Source organism: Lissotriton helveticus, chromosome 5_1, assembly GCF_964261635.1.
Source record: "Lissotriton helveticus chromosome 5_1, aLisHel1.1, whole genome shotgun sequence".
In the NCBI taxonomy this organism is placed as follows: Eukaryota; Metazoa; Chordata; class Amphibia; order Caudata; family Salamandridae; genus Lissotriton; species Lissotriton helveticus.
The window spans coordinates 2,095,682,966-2,095,710,393 of NC_136065.1; positions in this window are offsets into that span (position 1 = coordinate 2,095,682,966).

Sequence of the window (27,428 nt, forward strand, 5' to 3'; positions counted from 1 at the left end):
ACATTTTGGATGCGAGGGTGCCTTTCGCACTGAGAAAATAGCGCTAAATGCTTCATTACGCTTCTAACATAATAATGCAGAATATGAGTAATTTTGTGGTGATTACGAGTAATTACACTATAGAGAATTACGCTGGTTACGTTCACCTCTAGTGATGTTATGTTATCTTATGATGTGTTATGTTATATTATACTTAGGCTTTCCTGTTTTCAGTTTCTATTTTTGGCAAATTCTGGTGTTTTTTTTCCAGTTTTTTCAATACCTTAAAAACCAGTAGTTATCAGTGGTTACACATTTTCACGACATTAAAAACAACAGAAACAGTGCTTTTTTGGTGTTTATGGAATTTTGTTTTAATTTTAATTATTGCTTGCTTTCTAAACTGATAGTGCATGTGTCTAGATAGCGTGTGCACAGGGTATATGAAGTCCAAATCATTTGTTTACAAATCAAACGTATTGTTGTACACCATACAATACTTCGTTAGTGAGCCTTTGGTCATGCACGCGCACTCTTTTCTTCCTATGTAAACCTTTATCTGTGAAAAGGCCCTCTCAACATTGCCACTTGAGACGGACAATGCCAAAACAGCAAGTAACAATTTGCTAACTCTGGCCAATGACGTAGCTTTCCATGCCCATACTGGTGCACGTGAAGATTATGATTCCCTACGATATGTTCTGCATCATATGCGTTGAATTGGGCACATATGTGTGATATTCTGTACTCTTGTACCATGGCTACTTGTGACATCATCCATGTATCTGTTCTGAATCTGTTCCCAAGGTTCAGGAATGTTTAGATTCAATTGATGCTGAGACGTTACCTGTATTGGCTGTGGTATGGATGGTTTCATCTTTATCTAGAATAAACTTGAATTACATGTTATCATCAATCCTGTGTTGATCATCATTTTTCCAAGGATTTTACACCGGCATAGTCGGCAGCTAGTAAATAAAGTAGTGATTGTCCCATCAAACTCAAAGAGATTGGTCAAGCCATTGACATATCCTCTGATAGTTTGTTAGAATGTAGAGTCAAAGAGAAATTTCCTCATGTTTTCAAGAATGATTTAGGATGTCTAAAAGATTTTAAGCTCAAGATACCTCTTCGCTCCAATTCACAACCATTCTCTTGCAAAGCAAGAAATGTTCCATTAGCAGTGAGGGAGGAAATGAAAAGGGAACTATGTAAACTAAAAAATGGAGGCATCATTGAGGAAGTAACAGCTACGGATTGGCTTTCTCCGGTTGTAGCTGCCCGTAAGTCTGATGGGTCACTTCGTACATGTGTGGACTTGAGGCAGTTAAACAAGTGTGTGGTTGTGGACAGATATCCTTTACCCAATATTTCCAGAGACATCACTTCATTCATCACCCCATTTGGTTTGTTCAGGTTTGTACGCATGCCCTTTGGGCTTGTGTCGGCAGCTGCTGTCTTTCAGCGAATAATTGAGAAAACTTTGGAGGGTTGTAAGGGCTGCTGTTTTTACCAAGATGATATTTTAGTATTTGCCAAAAACCGTGAAGATCATGAATAATACCTTTATGATGTTTTGAGAAAGTTGGGTGATGCCAATTTCACCATAAAGTCTGAAAAATGCAAATTTTGTACATTATCAATTCACTACTTAGGGCACACAATCTCACAATATGGTATCACCCCAAAGTCCAGTCTCATTGATACTATAACTCAAATGCCACCTCCAACTTGCAAAGATGAGTTAGCCAAGTTTTTTGGTATGGTTGAATACTACAACAAATTTGTTGAGGGGTTTGCAGAGTTATCTGCTAATATGAGAAGCTTATTGAAGAAGGATTGTGAGTTTAAGTGGAATCCTGAGTGTGTATCAGAGTTTAATCTCATTAAGGAGAAACTTAAGTCACCACCTGTGTTAACGAGTTTTGACCCTTGCAAGACTTCTATTGTTACTACAGATGCTAGTCTAAAGGGATTAGGAGCTGTTCTCCAACAAGAAGGTAAAGATGGGATGACTACCATTATGTTTGCATCACCTGGGCTAAGGGATCCTGAGTCAAGGTATTCTGTTATTGAACATTAAGCTCTAGCTATTTTTGGGGCCATTAGAAAGTTAAAAACATTATTGTGGGGTACTAGGTTGATAGTGAAGTCTGATCACAAGCCTTTATGTGAAACTTTCTCAAAGAAAGGAATTGATCTTATCTCAAGCCGGATCACCAAATGGGTCATTGATTTGCAGGATTATGATTTTGAAATTAGGTATATTCCAGGTGTTGATAATAATGTTGTGGACACTCTTTCTAGGTTGGTGAATGTTTGTCATGATGAGATACCTTTAGATGAATGGGTTGACCCTGTGGTTCATGTTTGTCTTGTTGATGAAGAGATTATTAGTCAAGTGCAGTGGAATGTCTTGTTGTCTTCAGATTCTGTTCTTTCAGAAGTTGTTTCTCTTATCCACGAAGGTTGGAAGAGTAAAAAGAATTGTTCTGGTGAAGCTTTCAAGTTTTGGAGTGTCAAGGATGAGCTGGCATTTAGTGATGGGTTGTTATTACGTGGTACTAGACTTGTGCCTCCCTCAGAGGTTCGTGGAAAATTAATTGATTTTGCACATGTCACATTCTGGCATATCTAAGACCAAAGAGAGACTACGTGCTTGTTACTGGTGGCCAGGGATGGACATACTGATTGAAAGAGTTGTCAGGGAATGTTTGGTGTGTGCTCATAGTGATAAGTCGAAAGTTGTGAGGGTTCAACCCATGGTGATCAGAGAGCTTCCTGAGAAACCTTGGAGTGAAGTTGCTTTTGATATTGTTGGTCCTGTTCATCATGATGATCATCAAACTTTTAACATGGTTCTTTTGGATTTATACTCCAGATGGCCTGAGATTTATTTCACACCTATTATTGAGACGACTCAAGTTATAAAGTTTTTAGATTCCCTCATAGCTAGAGAGGGTTATCCAGACTCCATCCTCACGGATAATGGTGTGCAATTAGTTTCAAAGCAAATGGAATGTTATTTGAAGAACAGAGGTATTTGTCATTAAATATGCTAACTCTATCATCCCGAAACCAACGGAATGATTGAAAGGTTTAATAAAGTGTTAAAGGAGACAATCTCTTGGACTAAGTCTTCTGGTCTTAATTGGAAGCAAGAAGTTCTTTAAAAAATTGAGACGTATAGATTGACTCCACATTCATCTACTGGAAAGTCTCCTTTTTATCTTTTTAAAGGTAGGGTTCCCAGTACCCTTGTTGAACCTTCTTGGGTGAGAGATGTGGGTGACTCTGTTTCTAAGGCTCTATTTAGTGAACCAGAGTGGCGTTTGAAAGAGAAGCATGAGTGTCAAAAAAGAAAAGTATCTTTTGATTGCAGAAAATCAACAAAAAAAACTGTGGTGAGTGTTGGTGATTTTGTAGTCATCAAACTTCTTGGTTCTACAGTTAAACTTTCGAGTCCTATAAAGGTTATCAAAGTGTTTAAAAATGCTGCGAGGACCCAAGATCATAGAATGTGGAACCTCAATAGGATTTCTGTGTTTTCAGGTCCAGTGAATTTAGAAGTACCTGCTGTTTCTAAGAAAAATCACGATGCGGTTTTGGATACTTCACGCACTTCCTCTAGGGTTACAAGAAAACCTATGTATTTGAATGATTATATTTATTGAATTTTTGCTTTATTGTTGTGGGGGGAAGGTATGTGATATTCTGTACTCTTGTGCCATGGCTACTTGTGACATAATCCATGTATCTGTTCTGAATCTGTTCCCAAGGTTCAGGAATGTTTAGTTTCAATTGATGCTGTGACGCTACCTGTATTGGCTGTGGTATGGATGGGTCGTCTTTATCTAGAATAAACTTGGATCACATTTTATCATCAATCTTGCATTGATCATCATTTTTCCAAGGATTTTACAATATGCCCTCAGTTATTGAAACAGTCAAAAATGAAGCATTCTCTGTCTGTGAGTAAATGTGATGGTACATATCGGGAAAGACTCTTATGAAACCAGCCAATCAGTGAAAGCAATTGTAGCCAAAATATCAAATATGATTTTGATATTTCCAGATTTTCTACAGTTTATAAAATAACTAAATAAGACCTAAAACATTCTTTTGAACACTGCATCGTTAGACCAAAGACCACAAAGACCACAAAACAGAAGGAAGAAAAGACAATGTTTTGGCGACATCTCTAAACAACAAAACTCAAACAGAATAATGTTAGACAATTCTTTCTTGCTGCCGCCTTGTATTACAAAGTTACAAAGTTACATTGTATTGGCCCCTTCAGGAAGAAATAAAAATGACTCTTTCACTCATCTTTTCCTTTCTTAGAATCGGATTTAGTTTGTGGTTGCAAAGGTGTTTTTTCAGTGTTTATATGTATACACCAGTGATGGCTATTTTCCTTTCGGTGGGGTTTTATAAGTTATTATAGGTTTAATCCTAAAACTAAATAGCCTAATTATACCATACAATGCCATGGTATTTTACATTTGTTTAGCACAGGTTCATTTGTATACGTTTTCGTCAATATGGCCGAAAGCAGGGTACAGAGAGACTGAGAAAATTAGAGGTCAGCTTGAAGAAGCAAGTGTTCACAGCTTAAGAGAGTAGGAGTGGACCCTTTGAAGTGTCTAAAAAAAGACCATTCCAAAGCGTCCCTGCTAAACCTGAGAAATTCTTGCATTCAAGGTGAGCTTTCTTGTACTTAGAAATTCTCAAGAATAATAAAGAGGAGGAGCTTAGTGATCAGGCGCACACATAAGGGTGAGTTAAATGCAAACGGGGTCATGTCCAATGATGGATCACTGGATAGTGAATATCTGAATGGTACCTTTGCTCTCAGTAAAGAGCCAGTAAAGAGCCGAGAAGAGGTTTGTATAGTATTAAAGAGTAAAACCAGAACAAACAATAGAGCACTACTTTCATACAATCGACTTTAAAGTAGTAGGCCCCATGGTTTACTAAAGTTTTGCACTGGTGTTGTTATGTAACAAAGTGAGCTACAAAATAGAGCCAATCAACTGTCACGCACAAAATCTTTTATTGTGCTTACATAAGCCCAACACTTAATGGCACTGCATCACTTAAACATATATGGAGCCACTGATAATAGATGACAGGTGTGCTATATACAGGGCCACTGGAATTATGCAGCAAGAAAACGCAAATTATGTGGCATAATATGGCACATTTAGTGATAGTATTACTTCATTTTTTGTTCATTTTTATCGATACTATCACTGACTTAGCACTGGATCCACCTCCTTAATACCACTCTAACATCCAAGTAATAATAATAATAATAATAAAACATTTGTAAAGCGCATGGTTACACTATAATCAGTGTGTCCCCGCGCTATGGGCACAGTCCAAAGGAAGGCAGAAATTCAAGCAATCAGCAGCAGGTGAAGGTCTGATGACACAACTCCAGAGTTAATTCTTCGAGAAAAGGTGAGTTTTAAGTTTCAGGCGGAACCTTGTTTCCGAGGGCTCCCTCCGGAGTTCAATAGGCAGTATATTCCACTGTTTACAGGCTAAGTATCTAAAAGAACAGCCTGAGGCAAACTGTCACAAATATATTACTAAAGTACAGCACAGTAGCGCACCGTCATTCACATATAGCACATTTCCATTGAAATGGCCACCTCATTTTCATAGCATGTAGTTCTACTCGTAATATAAAGCAATGATTTGCACACTTTTTATTTTCTAAAAAAAGATTCCTCCCGATCCTTTCTTATGATTGGCTCGCTCGTGACTTTTACGCCCTAGCACCTTCAAATGTCACCAGCCGCCACTGACAGCCTCCCATCCGCGCTTTATGAATGCGAGGGACATGGAATTGCATACTGCCAAGAGATCTCAGGATGCGTTTAGGACGGTAGATGGTCAGCAAATTTTGTAGATATACAGGGGCTTTGCCATGTGCAATGCGGTGGGCCATACACATAGTTTTAAACAGGATGCGTTCCCGTATAGGGAGCCAGTGAAGAGTAGCTAAAGCTCGTTTCCCTGATGTCTTTCTGAGCAAATTAAGAACGAGTCTGGCAGCCGCATTTTGAACATATTGGAGTTGGTGGATCCCTTTTTTGTTAAGACCAATAAGCAAAGAATTCCCATAGTCCAGGTGTGGAGTGACTAAGGCGTGTATCAAGGTTTTCCCTGCTTTAATGGGGAGAAGATCTAAGACTTTTCGAAGGGCTTTCAGAATGCCATAGCATTTGCCTGACATACTTCCAATGTGTTGTTCAAACGAGAGATGAGTATCCAGGTGAACACCTAAGTTCTTCACAAGGTCTGAAGGCGTGGGTGTGTGACCTAGTTCCAGGGGCCACCAGGCCGACGAACAGATAGATGGCCTCTTACCGATCACAAACAACTCGGTTTTATTCCCGTTATGGCGGAGGCAATTATTATTCATCCAGCCAGCTAAAGCAGTTAGACAGGTGGAGAAATTGGCTGCCCCCTCAGCGGGGCTTTGAGATAAAGTGATCACCAATTGTGTATCGTCGGCATAGGATACAATTTCCACACCGTATGATTCCACAATCCTCGCAAGGGGCTCCATATAGAGGTTGAACAATGTAGGGCTCAAAATAGAGCCTTGTGGAACCCCCTACTTTAAACACTGCGGTGTTGATTTGAACGTAAGGCAATGAACTTGGAAGCTCCTGTCTGCAAGGAATGAGCATAGCCAATTGTAGGCCTGTCCCTCCACTCTGACCTCATTGAGACAGGCTACTAGCAAGAAGTGCGCAACAGTACCGAAAGTCGCGCTCAGGTCTAATAATACTAAGGCAGCTGTCTCTCCCTCATCCACTTTTTGCCGGAGGGTCTCCGTGGAGAAGAGAAAGGCGGTTTCCGTTGAATGGCTTGCCCTAAAGCCGGATTGGGAAGAGTGGAAAAGTCGGCCTTCTTCCATGAATTTCATTAGCCGGATATTGACTATTTTTTCCACTACTTTCATACAGAAAGGAAGGAGCGTAATAGGCCGGAGATTCTCCATTTGAGATATATTTAAATTTGCTTTCTTTTTTATAGGTATTACCTGAGCCCTTTTCCAGTCAGCAGGCACGTGGCTTTCCTGAAAGGAGAGAGTGGCCATATGACCTATATGGTTAATCAGGAATTCCAACTGGTTCCTAAAAATCTTAGGCGGAGCAGCATCGGTGGGGGATCCTGATTGAATGCTGAGCGCAATTCTCAGTAATTCCAATCTCGGAGGGACCTTGAAATAATTCAAGTGTTTGTCCACTCTATTCCTCGTACTACCGCCAGGGTCAGATATATCCTTACCAGCCCCTGTCGGGAAGGAAGCGTATATCTTCTCCACCTTCTTCACGAAGTGGTCCGCAATAGACTCACAGACCTCTTCGGAGAAATTGTTTTGGGCCACTGTCCTATTGGGCACCGTCAGCTCCTTGTATATTGAGAAATGTAAATGTCAAGGTATTTGTAGAGCGCACTGTCACTAATTCCTTAGAAGAATTCTCGGCTGACTCAATTCTCTCCCTTAAGAATTCTCTTTTCACTTTCCTTATCAGTTTGTGATACTTCCTCATACTGTTCTTATATTGCAGCTTATGGGTAGTACCATAATCTTTACGCCATGTGCGTTCTAGATCTTTACAAGCGGATTTGGCTGCTTTTAATTCCTCATTAAACCATGGGGCAGATTTAGTGCGCCGTGCTGGGGCCCTATTCGTCCATGGTGCCACTTTGTCTAATGCTGTGGTCAACCAGTCTTCATAAACTTTCCAAGCCTCATTGAGGGTCCCTCTTAACGGAGGATAGGCATGCTTCAAGGCAAGCTCAAATGTTTCTTGGCTAAATTTCTTTCAATTCCTACGTTTTGGAAATGAGGGTTTCTTCGATATTATCCCTATAGATCTACTTAAAACGGAGAACGGTACAAGGCAATGGTCAGACCAGGGAACCCTGATGGGGCACTGTGCCTTCACTTCGTCCCAGTTGGCAAATACCGGGTCAAGGAGATGGCCCAATTGATGTGTGGGTGTCAGTGATAGAAGGTTAAACATCAAAGACTTCATGGAGGCAATAACCCTTTGAGCCTCTTTGCAAACTACGTCCTCGAAATGTAGGTTCAGGTCACCCAAAATTAGGACTCTGCTATATCGTAGTGCTGGTTGGGTCATCATCTCTAACAAGCTGTCTATGAATTGAGTGGACGTCCCTGGAGGGTGGTAGATAAGATAGCCGTTTATGGTGTAATTAGGGGACACTTTAATAGAGAAGAAACCTGCTTCACTATTAGTGATATTCACTGATTCTAGGGTGCAGGTTAGTTCCAGTTTATACACCAGCGCTAATCCACCCACTCGCTGGGCCCCCCTGTCAATTCTCAATAAACCGTATATGTGAGGAAGGGCTTCCAGAATCTCCGGGGCGGACGCCTCATCTAGCCACGTCTCCGTTAAAAATAGCACATCCGGTTGGCAGTCCATTAGCAGATCATGGATTTCCAATCTGTGCTTATTAAGGGAGCGGCAATTCACCTGAAACATGTTTAGTTTCTTTACCTCCCTCTCATGACCCCGAGAAACTAAGGGGTCGTAAAGGCATACCTTACACTGATAAGGCATCATTTCCGCATGCATACTATGCCTGCATACTTCTTTAGACTTAGGGCACCAGTTTAACAGCTGTTCTTGCGTATACTGGAGACTGTTAGATCCCCCTGAACTCATTTGAGCAGGGGTTCTGGCCCCTGGCCATGCCCGGTCGCCGACGGGCGCAAACGGGCTTGCCATTGGCGCGCCGGCGGCGCGGCCGCTGTCCTTCCCTCATTAATTAAGGGGCAGGACAGCGAGACTAGAGCGCTAACCTGTTTCCTGCAGTGCCCGGAAGTGCTAGGCTCCTCACCCTCTGCAAACAAACGCCCACAATGGACGTGGCGGACCGGGGCGGGTAACAAGATGCAACAGGTACGCAGAAAGCGAATAGAAAGCACACTCGGGCTACAAATTGCAAGCAATGATTTTTTTTAAATGTGTAAAATAGTAACAGGTAAAACGAAGCTCAGGGCGCCTCACGTGTCCGATCACTCAATTGCTGCTTTCTTCAAATGGATGCGTCTGTCTTTACAGCAGTAAACAACTGAAAGGTGACCATTCAACCTTTACAAAGGGCTTCCACTGCGCTCCAACATATGGCACTACGTTTAAGTAACTTTTGCTCAGCTTGAATTCGAAATTTTTTTGAGGTCAAAATCTACAAATTATGCAGCAAATGATGGATAGTGTGACACATGCAGCAAATGTATTACTTTGCAGAAAACACCGCACCCTTTGAATCGTATACTTCTAGCGACCCTGTCTACATAGGACAACCACTGCACAAACGTGCCTCAAGTCATGCAAGATGCCAATTGATTTCCTTTGATCCAAGTCACTATGCTAGATTACAGTTTGGAGCACATGAGTGCTGCAGACCTGCCACCTAAAAATTAAATTTCGCTGTGTGATGCAAGGGGCAGGGCTTTGGAGGGGGCATGACCTCGTGCCCAGAAGTAACTAACAGGCACTTTTGCCCCCGCCCCACCCCTGAAGATCATCTACCAAAAAAAGAACAAAATATTGGTGAGGCTGGTGCTGGTGTCCTGGAGTGTTTTCACATCCCTTAATGGCCAACAACAGCAGTTCAAAGCCTCTGAACATGAGCGTGAAATCCACCGCTTACAATGGTTTTCAGCTCTTTTTGCCTGCCACCATGTGATATCAGCGCCTCACCAGGTGACCGTGTGAAAGGATCCAATATTGTGTGTCACTCTGTGGCATTGTATAAGTTGGCAGGTCTGGTGCTGAGTTATTTGCATGTTTACGACTGATGATGTGATGTGATAGGCGTGTGACCCATTGCAAATATGACGCTGTGGAGTTTTTATCGGTTTGTGCAACACTGCTGATACATCTCTGTGAGTTTGCCCCTAAGAATGTAGCATCTATAAATGTGCAAGACTCCTGGGTTCTGCATATAATAAGTGTCTCTTTCCCCTGTGTCTTCTGTGTGTCTCCCTCCCCTTAAAAAAATCGAGGGAGGCATGTTTTTATGAGTTCCAAGGAATGATTGGGTTGCAGCTCTTATCACCAAGCATTTTAATGAACACACATGATGCTGGGTTTAAAAGCTGCATTTAATTTATTCACTAAGTGCCTAAGGCTTTGTGTTTCTATGTTGATGAGCCCTGCCATTAAAGACATTTTGTGTCTCTTGGCTGATGTAATATTGCTGTCTTCCTTCTATTTTTGTAAAATATAGTGGTCATTGGTTTCCAAATCTGGTTACCCTATTGGGCTGGGATATGCTATATAAATGATGATGATGGAAGGGATGGTGATGATGAAAATAAACTCGATGATGTTGATGCTGATGAGGGGATAAATATATACAAGTTATGTTGGATGAGGCGATCTGCAACAGGGACAGATTGCACCAATCAACACAGAAACTGTCAATGTGAAATAGGGAAATGAGATGGCCTGCCCCCAGGGCACAGGATTTACATCTCAAGCCCTAACTATAACCAGGTTGGAGACTTCTGGTACCTGCACCAACCCTAGTTGGCGGTGGGGTGGAGTTATAAGTGGTGCAATAAACATCCTCTCCAGCAGTTTTACCCAATACATATTAGCAGGTCAAACTTACTGATGTATATTGGTGAAAAATGACCAGTACATTCTTGGACTTTCAGATTTAGGGCATAAGACAAAAAAAACCCTACATGTTGTTACACCATATGTGATAGAGACAAGCGTTATAATGTAATTCATGTGAAGATGCATAATTTTGGCTCCACCCTTACACGTCAAGAAGTTATAATGATTGTGTGCAATTAGCACTCTGTGTACTCAGTGTGATCTAATGTTATTAATAAAAGGATGGGAATGCAAATGTATTTCTGAATTACTCCATGGTAAAACAATAAAATCATATAACATGTGCATACTAATGTATAGATTTCTTATGAAAATGTAGTTCATACAAGTAGTAACAAGAATCTGCTACAATGATTCAATTACTCGATACTTTAACACTCAAGATTTTCTCATATAAATTGTAATCCTATTGATGCACTGATTTTGTCACCATACATGCACATATATATCCAAATGTCAGGTGCACATTACTTGTTTTACTTAGTTAGTGTGACCATAGGCTTTAACCTCTTGGTTTCTAATGTTTAACCTCGAACACAAAAGTTAGTTGCTTGCTTGTTCTCTTCTCTGCAGGTGCAGTCCCACGGCTTAATAATTTAGAGAAAGCCATTTGTAGTGATAGTAAGGTATGGAGAATGCATTTTGGCTAGGCGAAGATGCCCTAACGAAGAAAGACACAAGTTCCCATAGCTGGGAAGGGACACTCAAAGTAGATCAAATGTTCCCATTTGAAAGTGTGCGAGTGAAGGAGAAAGTTGCCAATTACTACGTGGAAGATGGAAATGTACTGGAGAAGATGGCGCTGGTTACCTTGACTGCTTTGAGTGCTAATTGGTATTTTTTTATTTATTGTTAACTGTACAATTAATTAAAAGCATTACAGTAAAAGCAGTCATCATATTACAGCTAAAACAGTGAGTAAAAAAAAAACATTTACAAAATGTTTTATAATGGAAGTTTGCCACCCCTCCCCGGTTCCACCACGATCAGCCTTCCCCAGGGTGTGGATGCGGAGGTAGGGCCTTATGGCAATCCGAAAGCCCACATTATTCTATGGGAATGGATGACATTGTGCAACTGTGGCAGATGTCCATTGACCATGGGTCCGTATTCCTGTATGGCTCTGTCCTAGGGGGGATGCTAGAAGTACGAGAAGCGTTGATGCAGTTACGAGGCCACCTCGCCATCGTTCCTTGGGTTTGTGATACATTGCTCCAGAGTTTTGTTTCATTCATTTGCCTTTTTTAATATGAGCCTGATGCTGTAGATCAATTTCCTCAGTCTTGCTAGGGTCATTGTGCTAGACTTGGAAAAGCACATAGCTGACGCTTCGCTACAGGATTTTATTCCATAGATGTTACAGATTGGGCGCAGTCGTCTTCTTCGATCGTCATTGAGATTCGGGCAGCATCCTAAGAGGTGCAGCCATGATTCCTTCTTATATGGGCAGAGTCTGCAGTTTGTGGCATCTTCCTTTCGGGCCCATACCGGATTGAAAGTGTGCGATCGAAGGAGAAAATTGCCAATTACTACGTGGAAAATGGAAATGTACCGGAGAAGATGGCACTGGTTGCCTTGAATGCTTTGAGTGCTAAATGATGTTTGCATTGTTAGTTAGACAGCAGAATTCCCTTAAGACTTGAAGAGGTACAGACCTCTTTGCTCGTTTTCTCGTTTTCTCATTGTGTGGTTTCATGCAATTTATTACCTATACTTGGAGTACTTGTACTGAAGTCTCCACCATGCTGGTTCCTTTCTTGGCTTCCTTAACCAATTAGGGTTTCTCCATTTAGAGCAGTGTAGATTAAATTAGTTTTAGATGTACTCATGACTAGGGAGGGAGATTGAAATCTGCCATTTAATCTTCAGATCCTTTTTCTCATTTATTGTATCGCGTCCACAGAATTCCTTACATGCTATTTGTTATTTAGACTCTTCTGGTGATTCAGACTTATTTGGGTTATTCTGTATTCCCACAATATGTTTTTGAGACTCAATTTTATCAGCTTCTTTTCGATTTTGTAATGAACCCGTTAACTTTATTCAGTAGTTTCCTGGCCTCTATTGTGTGACTAAACTAGTTACACTGTTAAGCGAGATTGTGTAAATTGATGTGAACTCCTCCTTACCTCTAAAGCTACTATAAAGATGTTATGTTATAAAGCACTTGTAACGCGCAAAGATACTCAAGAGTGTCCCGAAGCGAAAGTCAACTGCAGAAAGCACAGAGCACGGAGCAGGGGGAAGTCTAAATTAGTTAAAAAGCAAGGTCTTTAGCTGCTTTTTAAACAGCTTGAGATCCTGAGTGTTTCGCAATTCGTAGGGAAGGGCGTTCCATGCTTTAGCTGCCCTCAAAGATAGAGAACTGCCCCACATATATGTAAGACAAAAATGGGGGATGACTGTGAGACAGTGCGGCTGATCGCAGTTCTTTTCGGGGGAACGTAAAAATCAAAGCGTCTCCTGAGATAAGGGGGCCCGAATTTGTATAGAGCCCCGTGGGCAAGAGTGAGGGCCTTGAACTGTACATGTTGCTCCACAGAAAAACCAGTGCATATCCTGAAGATGATGCTTTATGCTTGATCTGCCAGGGATACCCAGCAACACTCTTGCTGCCGCGTTTTGAATGATTTGCGGCTTTTTTAGCCGGTATCCTGGCAGGCCAATATATAATGCATTAGCGTAATCAATACGCGACAAAATGAGGGCACGAGTCACCGTTTCCCTGGTCGGTCTTGGCAATAATTGCAGAAACTTCCTGAGGGCCTTAAGTGTGCAAAGCACATTCTGGCCAATTTTTTTATCTGCGTTGCGAACCGGAGGTCCTCATTGAACCAGACCCCTAGATTCTTGACCGGACTGCAAACTGAGTTAGGTCTGGGAAAATCTGAAGTCCAAAGTTCTTCCCTGAATTGGGGGGGAAAAGAGCCATACAGAAGAACTTCAGCCTTGTCCTCATTGATCCGTCCTCTATAAGGGAAATTTGTAAGTATGGCCAAGAGCTCCATCAGATGGTAGCAGAGGATGTTTAGGTCTTAAAGTAAAGGGAAGTAGAAAAGCTTATTCTAGATAAATCTAGAAGCAACCCGAATTTACAGCCCATGTGTTGTTCTCAAGGATCTGCATAGTTCGGTGGTGTGTGGCAGAGTAATAGCAGTGGAGGAGTGAGTATTAAAAGGGTTAATCGTGTACAGCTTATGCTTAGCTTGCAGTATTATAACAGTTGTGTGATGTTTGGCGGAGGTATTCCGATGCTGTATGAAAGAAGTGTTTATGCAGAGAAGTTGAAATTGTTAACGGGTCCGATGTGGCCTAAGATCCCGAAGACTCTGTATTGTAATTGTCTGCTAAGGTTCTGTGGGATTTGTTGTGAGTCATCGTCAACAGCCCAATTGAAATAGGGACATTATCTTTGTGCGTGAGGGTTCGATATGATTAGTGTGGTGGACCTTTTGCTCAAAGGGACGCTGTACTAATCAGAGTGATTCCCTGCTGGTCGAGATTTCAACCGAATGTGTGTTAAAGTATTTCTTGTGTGATTAAGTTCTGTCGATTTCTTTATCAAAGCACACTATTGTAATTTGTTGCCATTCCATTGTATTTGTTGCATGCATAGTAGTGAAGACAATGTGTTCACGAAAATTGTAAAGAAGGGTAAACAGCTGCAAGGAGTAAGGTTGATGTCACAGTTTGCTGTGCTAAGATTTGTTGGTTGTGTAAAGCTGTGCTGCTATTGGTTGTCTACGTCACGGGGTGTTGTGCTGTTATTGGTTGTTGATTCTGAACAAAATTTTTGATTTCCTTGTGGGATCAGGTTAGAAGTGAACAATTTATCGCAATTGTTGACAAATTTTGCTGAAAATGAAATGTTTTAAATTCTTACGTGATTTGTAACAATACCTGTTAGAGAGGGAGTAGAGATTAAACCATCGCACCCACACAGTTTGAAGCACTCAATGCATGGGAGCATGCAGCGCATGACAGAGAGAAGAAAAGATATCAGGGAAGAGCTTGAACGGGAGTACGTACCTATGTAGATGCAATATAGGATGCAGAGAAGGTGGAGAACGGACATGATAGAAGGAGCAAAATTGTATCCCACATTAACCAGCGAAGAAAGCGGGACAGGGAAAGAGAAAAGGAAGAAAGAGTGGAGGGACAAATCGAGAGAATCAGGGGAAAGAATTTAAAATAGTGAGAGTGACACCAGTGATAGTCTTCAAGATGTGTTGCTTTCAGAACACCATCCCCTGTATAATGAGGCTGGTGGGGGAAGCACTAATGTGAGTGGGAATATGGCAATGGCTACTACCCCAGCAGGTGTGAATCCTAATGTGATGGGGAGTAATTTTATGAATAGGAATCAGAATATAATGGGAGGGAATTCAGGGATGTATGTCCCTGGAACCTCCGCAGCTCTCAATGCTCCTGACGCCTTTACTATTCTGGTTATCATTGGTCCAGTGGTCCCTATTTACAACTCTGAGTCAGTAGAAAATGCGAGACACAATATATCAGGCACTGCCCCTACGTATTCAAGAGCAGGAGGATTTTTTTTCTTTAATTCCAGTTAATGCAAGTTCTTCTTGTGGTACGAGTGCTGAATCATTGATGAATTAAACTGGATTTGGACCTCTCAGGCCCAGCCAGGGAGTACCAGAGATTGGTACAATAACATGGGAGCCACCCCTGAATGCCCAAAGTAGTACCCCTAGAGTGGGGACAATATCTGGGGTTCATGGGATACAACCTAGTCTAAGTGTCCAATAATTGAATAAAACTTGAATTAGATTAAATGATTAGTGGAAGTTTTGAACTGGCCAGATTTGGAGTGGACAAAGACCTTACAAAAGAGTCACCAACTCTTTTTTTCTGATTATAATATAGAAAATATTAGAATACAGGGGTTGAAAATGCAAATTAGGGAATTGATCCAGAGCATTCAGATTTGGAGCATGTTGGATAAATGGGAGGACAAATAGTCAAAGAGAAAGGGTCCCAACACTTCTATGGGAGCATCGCCTCCATCAGGGGGGAAAGTGTGCGAGTGCTACAAGGTTCCCCTTATGGGAAGTACCCAGTGGAGGTTATGTTCAAGTACCTTGGGGCCAAAAGGATCTTGCGTCATTCACAATCGATTTCCCAAGACTGAGAGAGAAGCCCGAAGAGTGGTGCCAACAGGTTGACTGGTTTGTGAAAATTTCAAAGGTATTGTAGATGGTCTGAAATTCTTTGTTTGATACTCTGGTTGCAAGTGATTTGTGGGCAGCCTGTGAAACAGCCACAGAATGGCCTGAAAGGAGCTGGAAAGAGATGCAGTGACACATGGTCCATCAGCTATTGTAATGAGAATGTACGATCAGGTGATGATGTGGATGAAAGCTATGTTGCCCTCACAAGAAATTGATTGGGTCAAGATTGACAGGACGACACAAGAGTCCAAAGAGACGATTAATGCCTATTATGAGAGATTGTTGCAGGCTTTCAAGCAGTATAGTGGTAAGGAGATGTTGGAACCCAAGGATACTGGACAGTTCATGTCCAGGTTTGTGACAGGTTTGAGGCCTGAAATTAGCATGATGATTCAAAAGCATTTGATATGTTGGCAGAATAAGTCAGTTGATGAGATGTTATGTTATGCCAAATACTGCCATGATGAAATTGATATGAAACAAAAAAAGCTCAAAGAGAAGTGGATAATTGCATAGATGAAGCCTGTTTCAGAGAGGTAATCCAAATCAGCCTTTTGCTGGAAATGCGCCCCTAAGTAGGGAGCTCCAGTGATACAAGGTGGTGGAGGTTTCAAGGCACAGGGCAGAGGTCAAGCTTTCCGATTAACCTGAATACTGGGATTGACATTGCCCGAATCAGGAAGTCCAATCCCTGTCACTACTGTAACAAGTTGGGGTATTGGAAGTGGGAATGTCGCAGTAATCCTGCAAATCAAGGACAAAATTGAGAGGTTTGCCCAGCCCCAGAATAGTAACCCAGCACAGTCACAGAATGTGCAGAGACCGAGGTCTCAAAATTGTAATGTGCCCCATTGTCCAGTGTTGCAAGTTAACCCCAAATGCTGCAATAGACTCCAAATTATCTTATATTTCATTCAAATCAAGTCAAGTGAACCAGAATTCATTTCAGAACAATACCTCATTCCAACAGTTCCCTGTGATTGATACTGTGGAGGATTATGGCTCTGCTAGTACTCCTAATGGTGCTTGAGAGAGGAGGAAGCCTGTGCATTTGGTGCAGTCTTGGAGGTAGACCAGTGAGGCCCATTTGTGGATGCTGAAGTAGATTTCCACTCTGCATCCATTTTGATAGTTACTGGTGCTATCTGCTCTACCGTGAGAACAGTAGAGGTTCCAAACCTACCCCTCTCTAGTAGGAGAATCCAAGTTGTAGGAGTGGCAAATAAGCAGATGTCAAGTCCTTTAACGGACCTGTGAGAATCGAGTCCTCTGAAGAGAATCAAGAATTTGTGATGTTTGATTCTAGGCCTGTGTGTCTGTTAGGTCATGATTTGTAGTCCAAATTCGATTGCACCATTTATTGCATGCCAAGCGGTACAGAATTACAGACAAATTATGAGGATGTCACTTTTAAATTAGCTAGTCAGAATTTGGGTGTTATGTTCTTCCCAATGATGAAGGTTGAAGAACTGCCACTAGATCTCAGAGACACAGTGAGGGTGGAAGTGTGGGATATTTCAGTAAAGGACATTCGACTCTACAAAGGAGTGAGCCTGTCCATATACAAATAAAGCCAAATGTTGAGTATCTGAGAAAAATCACAGTTTAACCTGACCCCTGAAACGATTGCCGGAATATCTCCAGTAACTGAGACAATGATTCAACAGGGAATTCTGAAGAAGAGTATGGGGAAGTTCATGTAACTCAACCATTATAGGATTGAAAAAGTCAAGCGGTAAGTATCGCATAGTGCAGGACTTTCGCAAAATGAATAACATTGTGGTCCCTTGTTGTCCCGTGGTACCAAATCCTGCTGGGATTTTATATCGGCCCTCATCCTTCTGGACCTCTCTGCCACCTTCGACACCGTCTGCCACCGCATACTACTCACACGACTCCACGACGCAGGGATCCGAGATAAGGCCCTGGACTGGACCTCCTCCTTCCTCTCCGGCAGGAACCCAGAGAGTCGGCCTCCCCCCGTTCCGATCCGAAGCCTCCGAGATCATCTGCGGCGTCCCGCAAGAATCCTCCCTCAGCCCGACGCTCTTCAACGTTTACATGGAGCCTCTCACATGCATTGCCCGACATCACGACCTCAACATAATCTCTGACGGCACGCAACTGATCCTCTCCCTCACCAAGGACCCCCTCACTGCCAAAGCCAACCTCCACCAGGGAATGAAGGCCGTCGCCGACTGGATGGAGGAAAGCCGCCTGAAGCTGAACACAGACAAGACGGAGATCCTCATCCTCGAGCCCAACCCCTCAGCTTGGGACAACTCCTGGTGGCCCGCATCGCTGGGGACACCCCCCACACCTACGAACCACACACTGTTGAAAGTTAGGCTGAAAACCGTCAACATTATCGGCGCCCTCTTGCTCTCCTTAAACCTTTTGTGCGCGTAAAACAGCCGCCATTTTGAACACCATGGCTTCCCTGCTCTCGCCGAGAGCCAGCGCGCCTCTCTCTCCCTCCTAGCTTCACTGGCAACCCCCTGCTTGCGCCTGCCTTGAGTCATAAACCCCTCTTCGGCGCTGCTCTCCCCCAGGCCCTCATCCTGTTCCCAATGCGACACCTCCCTGCCTCCCTTTCATGATCTCCGGCCCTTTGACGAAAACCCCTTTTCCCCGTGTGCCCGTTTGTCTTCCCCGTTCCCAGGCCGACACCTAGCTCTGCCGATACCAATCCCTTGCCCCTCCCCATACAATAGAAAGCTTCCCTCCTCAAAGGACCCCCGAGATGATCAAAGCCCCCCCCATCCCACGAGATCCGATCGAAACCCGCACACTCCGTGAATCGGCGGAATACCCAGCTGCGCGATGACCATCACCTGTTGTGAACGGGGCGGGGACTTCCACTGTAACCTTGCGTGGGAACGGGCTGGGAAGGGGGGGATTCTGAGGATGTCTTTCCGTACATCAAAGTATCAACGAGCATGTGTTACATGTAATAAAGAGATAAACTTGTGTATAAGAGGCCAGGCCTCAGGGATGCAGTTAGAGCACCTCAGAACGATACCTTCTGTCCGTTTCGTTGTGTTCTCCTCCGGAGAAAATAAAAACCTTGTTTCCTGCCTTCCAGTCTCCAGCGCCTGCCTCTTCAATAGTTTAACTTCTTTGTGGGTTCAAGAGGCGACACCGCCGGGCAAATACTTAAGGATCTTATATTCTGGTTGGTAGTGCCCCCCAGTTGTATTTTTCCACAATTGGCGTCCCAAGCGTGGGGCCCATCAGCGACCCATGGATCCAGTGGGAGAGGTCCTGACGACAAAGTGAACGACTGCAACGATCGGGAACGCGTCTGTCCGATAGACCCTCGTCTGACAGCCGATCATCCGAACTTCACTGGTTCCGAACAGACCTCTCTCGAGTGATCTACGGTCCTGACTGGGAACCATCAGGAGTGCCGCGAGGATAACGAAGAAGAGAGGACGATCGGGCGCTGGATTCGGAAGTCAGGAAACTGTCCATGCGGTCCGGGTAAGGTCGTGTTACCACGACAAGTTGCGAAAAAATTGCTTGATTGCTTGTTTGTTAAATACTAGTATTGCTCTTTTTGTTTATTTGGAGATTCACTGTCTGCAAACGGAGAAACAACAGGCTCTCTCTTTGCAAGCAGTGGAGGATAGGTAGGGCAGACAACCGTGCTTATTTTTCTCCCCCACTCAATAATCACCTGAAACTGAACTGTTGTTCACAAACTATTGTTTCCTGGAGATTCCCTGTCTGCAAACGGGGAAGAGACCACCCTTTTTGCAGATAGTGAAAAGGGTAGGTAACGCAGATCTTTGCGGACCTACTCATTCTCCCCATTGTTATTTATCGGTCTTTTGTTATCTTGATCTATGAGGGATTCACTGTCTGCAAACGGAGAAACAACGGGCTCTCTCTCTTTGCAAGCAGTGGAGGATAGGTAGGGTAGCAGCCGTGCTTATTTTTTTCTCCCCCACCCAATAATTGCTTGAAACTGAACTGTTGTTCGCAAAACTATTGTTTCCTGGAGATTCCCTGTCTGCAAACAGGGAAGAGACCACCCTTTTTGCAGATAGTGAAAAAGGTAGGTAACGCAGATCTTTGCGGACCTACTCATTCTCCCCATTGTTATTTATTGGTCTTTGGTTATTGTGATCCATGAGGTATTCACTGCCTGCAAACAACGTAGAATAGAAATATTCTGTCTAGTCTTTGCACCTAGTGATAAGATAGGCAGTGCTGACTTTTTAGTCCCTCGTTACGAGCCGTCATGTCTGTCTTCTCCCCACTGATGAGTAGCCTGTTTAGCCCGGACCGCCTATTAGAGATGGACCATCCAGCCCCGCTGGAAGGCACCCCTAATAAGGACATGTTCATGAAGCATGGATTGACCGCTATAGCCTATAGTAAACTATGGCATAAATATACAAAAAAGGGTCAAGAAAGTCAATGGCCCCTGATAGGATCCTTCGATGATGATAAAATAAAAACGCTAGAAACCGCCCTGGGTAAAAACAAGACAACACCTACTATGCTTGACAGCTTCGGCATGTGGCGAAAAGAAACTGAACAGCGTAAAAAGAAAACTGAGAGTAGGTTGGAAAAAGAGCTGCAAAAAGCAGCCCACCTAGCTGCTCAGAAACTAAAAAAGGAGATAGAGGAAAGAGAGAAAGCTAAACAGAAACTAGAAAGGGAAACGCCAAGCCAGTGTCCGGTTAGAACCCCCTCCATGCTCTACCCTGACTTACCCTCGAAACGACAAGCCAATGAGGACCTGCTGTTAGGTCCTCCTATCATCTACATGCCCCCTCCATATGCCCCTTCTCAACCCTTGGCGCAGCACGCGCCACCCCCAGGTACAAGCGAAGGTACCGCCACAGCGTCGGCCCCAATAGCCCCTGTGCCAGCCGAACCCCTTGTATTAAAACCCGCATCAACAACAACGTTAGATGACCATGAGACTCGAGGGGCTGGCCCTGCAAGAACAAACAGACTAGACAAGGATGAGCGAGCGGGGATCGACAAAATAGCGAGGACACTGGTAGAAAGGAAGGATGATGAAGAGTACATCACAGATATGTTCAGCTCGTATACAGGGAGTCACAGACGACATTTTACCGTACGACTGTGTTATCATGTCTTGAATGCATACGAGGACCGATATCGAGACAAAGGTCCCGAGAGCCTAAGGACTCTGTACCGGAAGGTCGATATCGGGGATGAGGGCGAGTGTGATGTGTCGGACCTCCTTACGCGTACGCTTGAGGTTTTCCGCCACCTCACTGAACGAAAGCCAGGAGCTAAATCCGCAGCCCCCGTAGTGACCGAACCACCAACCGAGCAATCTAACACCATGATGCCGATACGTGAGGCTGCCCCTTACTGGGTTCCCCCTCGAGGTACAGGGACTCACGATGATGCAAACAACCAAGATGCAAAGGGAAGGGTAGTATACAACTGGGTCTACCAGCCATGGGACCGGCAAGAGATACTGACATTCCGGAAATCTCTACCCGACCTACGTAAAAACCCCACTGCCTTCTATACTGAATTAGGTACAGCCCTGGGTTCAACGATCATGACCCTGGCTGACATCGACTTGTTCTTCGGGTTATGTCTGCCAGCTGATGTGTGGAAGCAAATCCGGAAAGTCGACCACCTTGAGCTGTTCGGACACACCTGGTCACAACTCGATGACTTGGACAAACAACGGGGACCAGGACAAAAGCCGTTGAAATCCATTCTAGACCTCCCAGATAAAATCGTAGAGAAATTAAAAACCCTAATCCCAGAAAAGAAAGTGGACTGGTCGATAGTAACAGCCTGTCGCCAAAAACCCCAGGAGGATGTATCGGAATACTTCTCCCGGTTTGAAACGGTGTTCTCCGATTACAGCGGCCAGGACATGACCACTGCAACCGGACACCATCTGTTTGTCCAGAATTATGTTAAGGGCCTATCATTGGACATCTCCCAGAAACTACAGGCCAGCGAGAGTAGTTGGGCAGCCTCCAAACCTACAGCGATTCTCCAAATGGCCCAATATTATGAGCATCAGAAAAATGAAAATGATAGGGCGACAGAGAAAAAGAAGAAAGACTTAAAAGAGAGGGTGATGATTGCCAAACTGCAAGGGGTGACTATAGGACGAGACCAATACCGGGGAAACTACCAGACAAACGTCCCTAAGACTGCATTTCCCCAGGACCGCACTCTGACTCCCTACAGTGGACGCACAGACCTTAGAGATGACCAGTGCGCTTTCTGCAAAGGGACTGGCCATTGGAAATCCCAGTGCCCAGTTCTCCTGGAAATGATCAGGAACAGAGACCCCAGGGATGTAGCAAACGGACCGAGACCTAAGGGACCACAACGAGGGCCCCCAAATGACGCGACTAATGACAGATCAAGCAGACCAAATACGTTCGATCGACCCAGACAGAACCAATATCAACAATCTGACTATGACGACACTCACACCTTTGCATAGGACAGCCAAGGGCGAGGGAGGGATCCAGTCGAGCTCTATGTTGACCAGCAGGGCCCTTATGTCACTGCTAAGGTCCTGGGTACCAAGTCTCCATTTCTGGTAGACACTGGCGCAACACGTAGTGCGTTATCTAAACGACTGATTCCAAGGGCACCCTTGTCTGGCTCACTCATAACATCGACAGGTTTCGATGGAACGCCCTCCACCAACCCTTTGTCTGCCCCGATTCTCTTTGACGTAGAAAACAACACCACCGACACCACGTTCTTGCTTTCCTCCAATAGCCCTGACGCCATTATGGGACTTGACTTACTGAAACACTTCCGAGCGACGATTAGGTGTTCTCAAGATGGAGTTCGAGTGTTTCTTTACGACAACCCCGTTCTGCTTAGACATTGTTCCCCCCGACACATGTTTTCCATCACCGACGTCGACGCGTCCCTGCTTGACACTCTACCTCCGTATCTGTGGGCCAAAGCGGATTCGGACGTAGGGCGTATGTTAATTGACCCAGTGCACATTACTGTCCGACCAGACGCAACACTCCCAAAACTCCCACAATATCGGATATCGCCAGAGGGCGAGAAGGCATTGGTAATGATTATCCAGTCACTGATAGACGCAGGAGTGGTAGAGGAAGTGGTTAGCAACGTTTGCAACAGCCCTATCTTGCCCATTATCAAGAAGCAGGGAGAGGGAGATGAGAAAGCATACCGTTTCATCATCGACCTCCGAGAGATCAACAAAGTGGTGGTACCCCAGTACCCTGTGGTCTCAGACATCACCACCATCCTGACCTTGATTCCATCCACTGCCACCACCTTTTCCGTCATCGACCTCAAGAACGCATTCTTCTCCATCCCCATCCACCCAGACAGCCGATATCTCTTCGGCTTTACCCTAAAATCCCGCTCATATAGGTTTTGCCGAGCCCCTCAAGGCTACACGGAGAGCCCTAGCATCTACAGCCAGGCCCTCAAAAGGCAACTAGACCAAGTCCGGTTACCCGACGGGGTGGTGTTGGTACAATATGTCGATGACATCCTTTTGGCAGCCGACACCACCCCTCTAGCGGTTACCGCCACCATTCAACTCTTGCACTTCCTTGCGGAAAATGGCCACAAGGTCTCCAAGAAGAAGTTGCAATTCTGCCTACCCCAGGTCACTTACCTGGGCCACCTTCTGTCCAAAGATGGAAGGAAACTCACCCCTGATCGAATCCAGACCATTCTAGACACCCCTGTCCCTAAAACCCAGAAGCAGGTTCGCTCCCTATTAGGCCTCACCTCCTTCTGCCGACAATGGTTGCCAAACTTCAGCCTCGTTGTAAAACCACTGCTCTCTCTCCTAAACAAAGACGTCCCTTTCCCACTCCCTTGGACTCCTGAGTGTCAAACTTCCTTCACGGAACTACGAGATGCCCTTTGCTCAGCCCCTGTCCTGGGTACCCCTGATTACAGAAAGCCCTTCTCCCTTTTCACTCACGAAAGGGAGGGGTGCGCTTTATCTGTCTTGACCCAGGCCATCGGTCCTAAACAACGACCGTGCGCTTACTTCTCTGCCACTCTTGACCCTGTCGCCAGAGCCTTGCCTGCCTGCCTTCGAGCTGTAGCTGCTGCTGCAGTCTCTATCCGACAGAGCGAGGGGATTGTACTCTCGAATTCCCTCACGGTACTGGTACCCCATGCAGTCGACACCCTCCTGAACCAAACCAAGACGCAACACCTGACGAGTGCACGACTGACTGGATACGAACTGACCTTGCTTGCCCCCCATATCACCCTGAAAAGATGCACCACACTGAACCCAGCAACTCTGTTACCCTTGCCAGAGAACGATCCCAATGTGCACCCCGTACATGACTGCGTGACTCTTACGGACGAACAGACCAGGAGTAGGGTCGATCTCAGAGACACAGCTTTCCCTGACCCCGACGGGGAGTTGTGGGTGGACGGTTCTTGCATCAAACTCTCCGATGGTACCACTTCCGCTGCCTATGCAGTCACCACGGCTCGAACTGTAGTAGAAACAGCCCGCATCACCCAGCGATCTGCCCAGGCAGCGGAACTGATTGCTTTGACGAGAGCCTGCATCCTGGCAACAGGAACCACGGCGAACATTTACACCGACAGCCAGTATGCCTTCGGGGTGGTTCACCATTTTGGGCTCCTCTGGAGGGAGAGAGGATACTTGACCTCACACGGCACACCCATTTTGCACGGGGATTTAGTCTCCGCCTTAATCGAAGCTGTCCTCCTCCCCAACAAACTTGCCGTTATCAAATGCCAGGCACACAAGAAGGTGACAGACATTATTGGACAGGGAAATGCACTAGCCGACATCACCGCCCGAACGACAGCTGAAAATAGAACGACAACACATATGTACGTGACCAGGTCACAAGCAGAAAACTGGACTGACGCCAAGGACACAATTAGAGACATACAAACGGCTAGCACACAACACGAATTGACTGAATGGGCACGGGTGGGATTGAAAGACGATGAAGGCTGCTGGCGGACAAAAGACACGAACAGATGGTTGCTACCTGATTCATACTTGATTCCCATATTAACCATGGCACACTCCCCTGCCCACATAGGATCAGCCCCCATGATCGAACTTGTCTCCAGGGTTTGGCACAATGACAAGATCCCAGATTCCGCCAAACGCCTGGTCCAACAATGCTTAATATGCCTGCAACACAACCCCGGGAAGGGAACTGTAGTACCCCGGGGGGGATTTGGGGTCCCAAACCACCCATTTGAAGTCCTGCAGATGGACTACATCCAGCTAGACAGATGCCAAGGCCTGAAATATGTACTCGTCGTGGTGTGCGCATTTAGCAAATGGGTGGAAGCATATCCAACCCGTGACAACACCGCTATGGCCACTGCAAAGGTCCTGTTTAAGGAGTTTTTCCCCCGTTATGGCCTCTGTCGTGTTTTATGGAGTGATAATGGCCCCCACTTTGTAGCCAACGTTATCCAGCTCATCCTAAATGGGCTGGGTATCAAACAGAAATTCCACGCAGTCTTCCACCCTCAATCTGCTGGGCTTGTCGAACGACACAATGCCACACTAAAGCTTAAACTGGCCAAAATAGTGGCTACGACGGGCCTGAAATGGCCAGACGCCCTCCCATTGGCATTGCTATCGATGCGCTCTACCCCCACCCGACATCACTTAACCCCTTATGAAGTTGTCTTCGGTCGACCCATGAGCGTCTGGTCTGCCCCGAAACCAACTTCCATTCATGACGTTCCGGATGTCCTAATGTCTGATTATCTGTACAAATTGACTGAAACTTTGTCTGTCCTTCATCAGCAGGTGCAGCAGGCCATCCCCGATGCTTCCAGGGGTCCGGGTCACGCCATCCAGCCGGGGGACTTCGTGCTGATCCGAAACTTTCAGCGATCAAAGAGTTTGGAACCCCGGTGGACGGGCCCCTGGCAAGTGCTGATCACCACTCGGACCGCACTTCGAGTGGAGGGGAAGAAACACTGGCTGCACGCTCATCACTGCAAGAAGGTCTCTCCAGCCCTGGCCACGACAGACACCGTCAACACCCAAGAAGAGCTCCTGAACCAGGACCGACCATCGTTGAACTGCTACCCTGATACAGAGACACTTGAACTTTCAAAACATCCTGACCCCACTGTGCCATCTCGAGAAGGGTATTTCCTGCGTCGAAAGGAGGGAGCTTCGGCTAAGTAGGCCACGGACTAGGTTAGAGGATCTCAGAACGGTGACCCAAACTACCAAGGGTTACCTGGAGAGAAGCTAAAACTAAGTCTGTGGTCCTGCCCACTACCGAGCACCTTGAAGACGAAGATGATGGAAGCGCCAGATAAGAAGATGATGGAAGCGCCAAATAAGAAGCCGACGGAGACAGCAGGAAATACCCACTACAGAAATCCGAGAATAGACAGGCTCCATAGCTCAAAGACAATTGCACTCTTCATCGTAATTCTCCTCTGTTTTCTCCTCATGACTACGCTCTGGATTATGGAAGAACATGCACCTGCTCACGAAACATTCCTAACCACTGCTCAGCCTACCACCGTGAAGGAACATTATCTAATTTCGCTCTCTCCTCAACTAAGAGAGAGACGAAAGGAGTTTTGGAACAACTCTTTCGTGCAACTACTTCACCAGCACAATCTTGCCACCAACGCCACCAACTGCTGGATCTGTGGGTTGCTACCCCATGCCACTGGACATTCAATACCATTCATCCCTTCACCCTTCTCCGTCCACGGCTCCTGCCTTGCCTGGCTGATCCTCTTGCAAGAGAGCTATACGGACAATGCCACCTCCAGCAGAACTGCAGCACATTCTCCTCATGGGGCCGGGCGAAACAAGACAAAGACACACTTCTGCCCGCTGACCCCCAGCGACTCGATCCAAATGGACATCCCGGCCAAAGAACGAATCGAAATGCAGGTGTTCAACAATCCAACCAGACCCACCTTCTCCTATCTGCGGAAACGAACGGCTGCCACTCTGACTGTGGCCCTGACGGTCATCAACGTCACAGGCCACATGTGTGTAGAAGGACTTGGGACACAGCTGGTGGGTCGCAGCGCTTGCCGCTTTACCAGAACTTTGGACTCCACGGATCCACCTTCCTTTGTGTCATCCCCAAACATGTATTTCATCTGTGGCACGAAGGCCTACACCTGGCTCCCCAAAGGCTGGGGGGGCACTTGCTACATCTCCTTCGTCCTTCCTCCAACTTATGTGGCCCCAGCGAATCACCACAGACAAAAACGAGCCAAAGACGTTGAGCAAGCCGACTCAACAGGGGCACAGTTCCTCGATGCTATGAAAGGACTCGTCCCCCTCTGGGGCCCGATGGCAAACAGCCGTGCCATCCGACATTTGACTCAGGCAGTCGAGACAACCATGAACATCACAGCGGGCATCTTTGCCAACAACACTGCCGAGCTCCAAGCGGTCCGTTTGGTGGCTCTTCAGAACCGCCTCGTTCTAGATGTGGTTCTGGCGGACCGTGGAGGAGCATGCCGCATTATTGGGGCCAGCTGTTGTACATACATACCGGACAACTCACCCTCAGTGTACAAAGCCATCGAACAT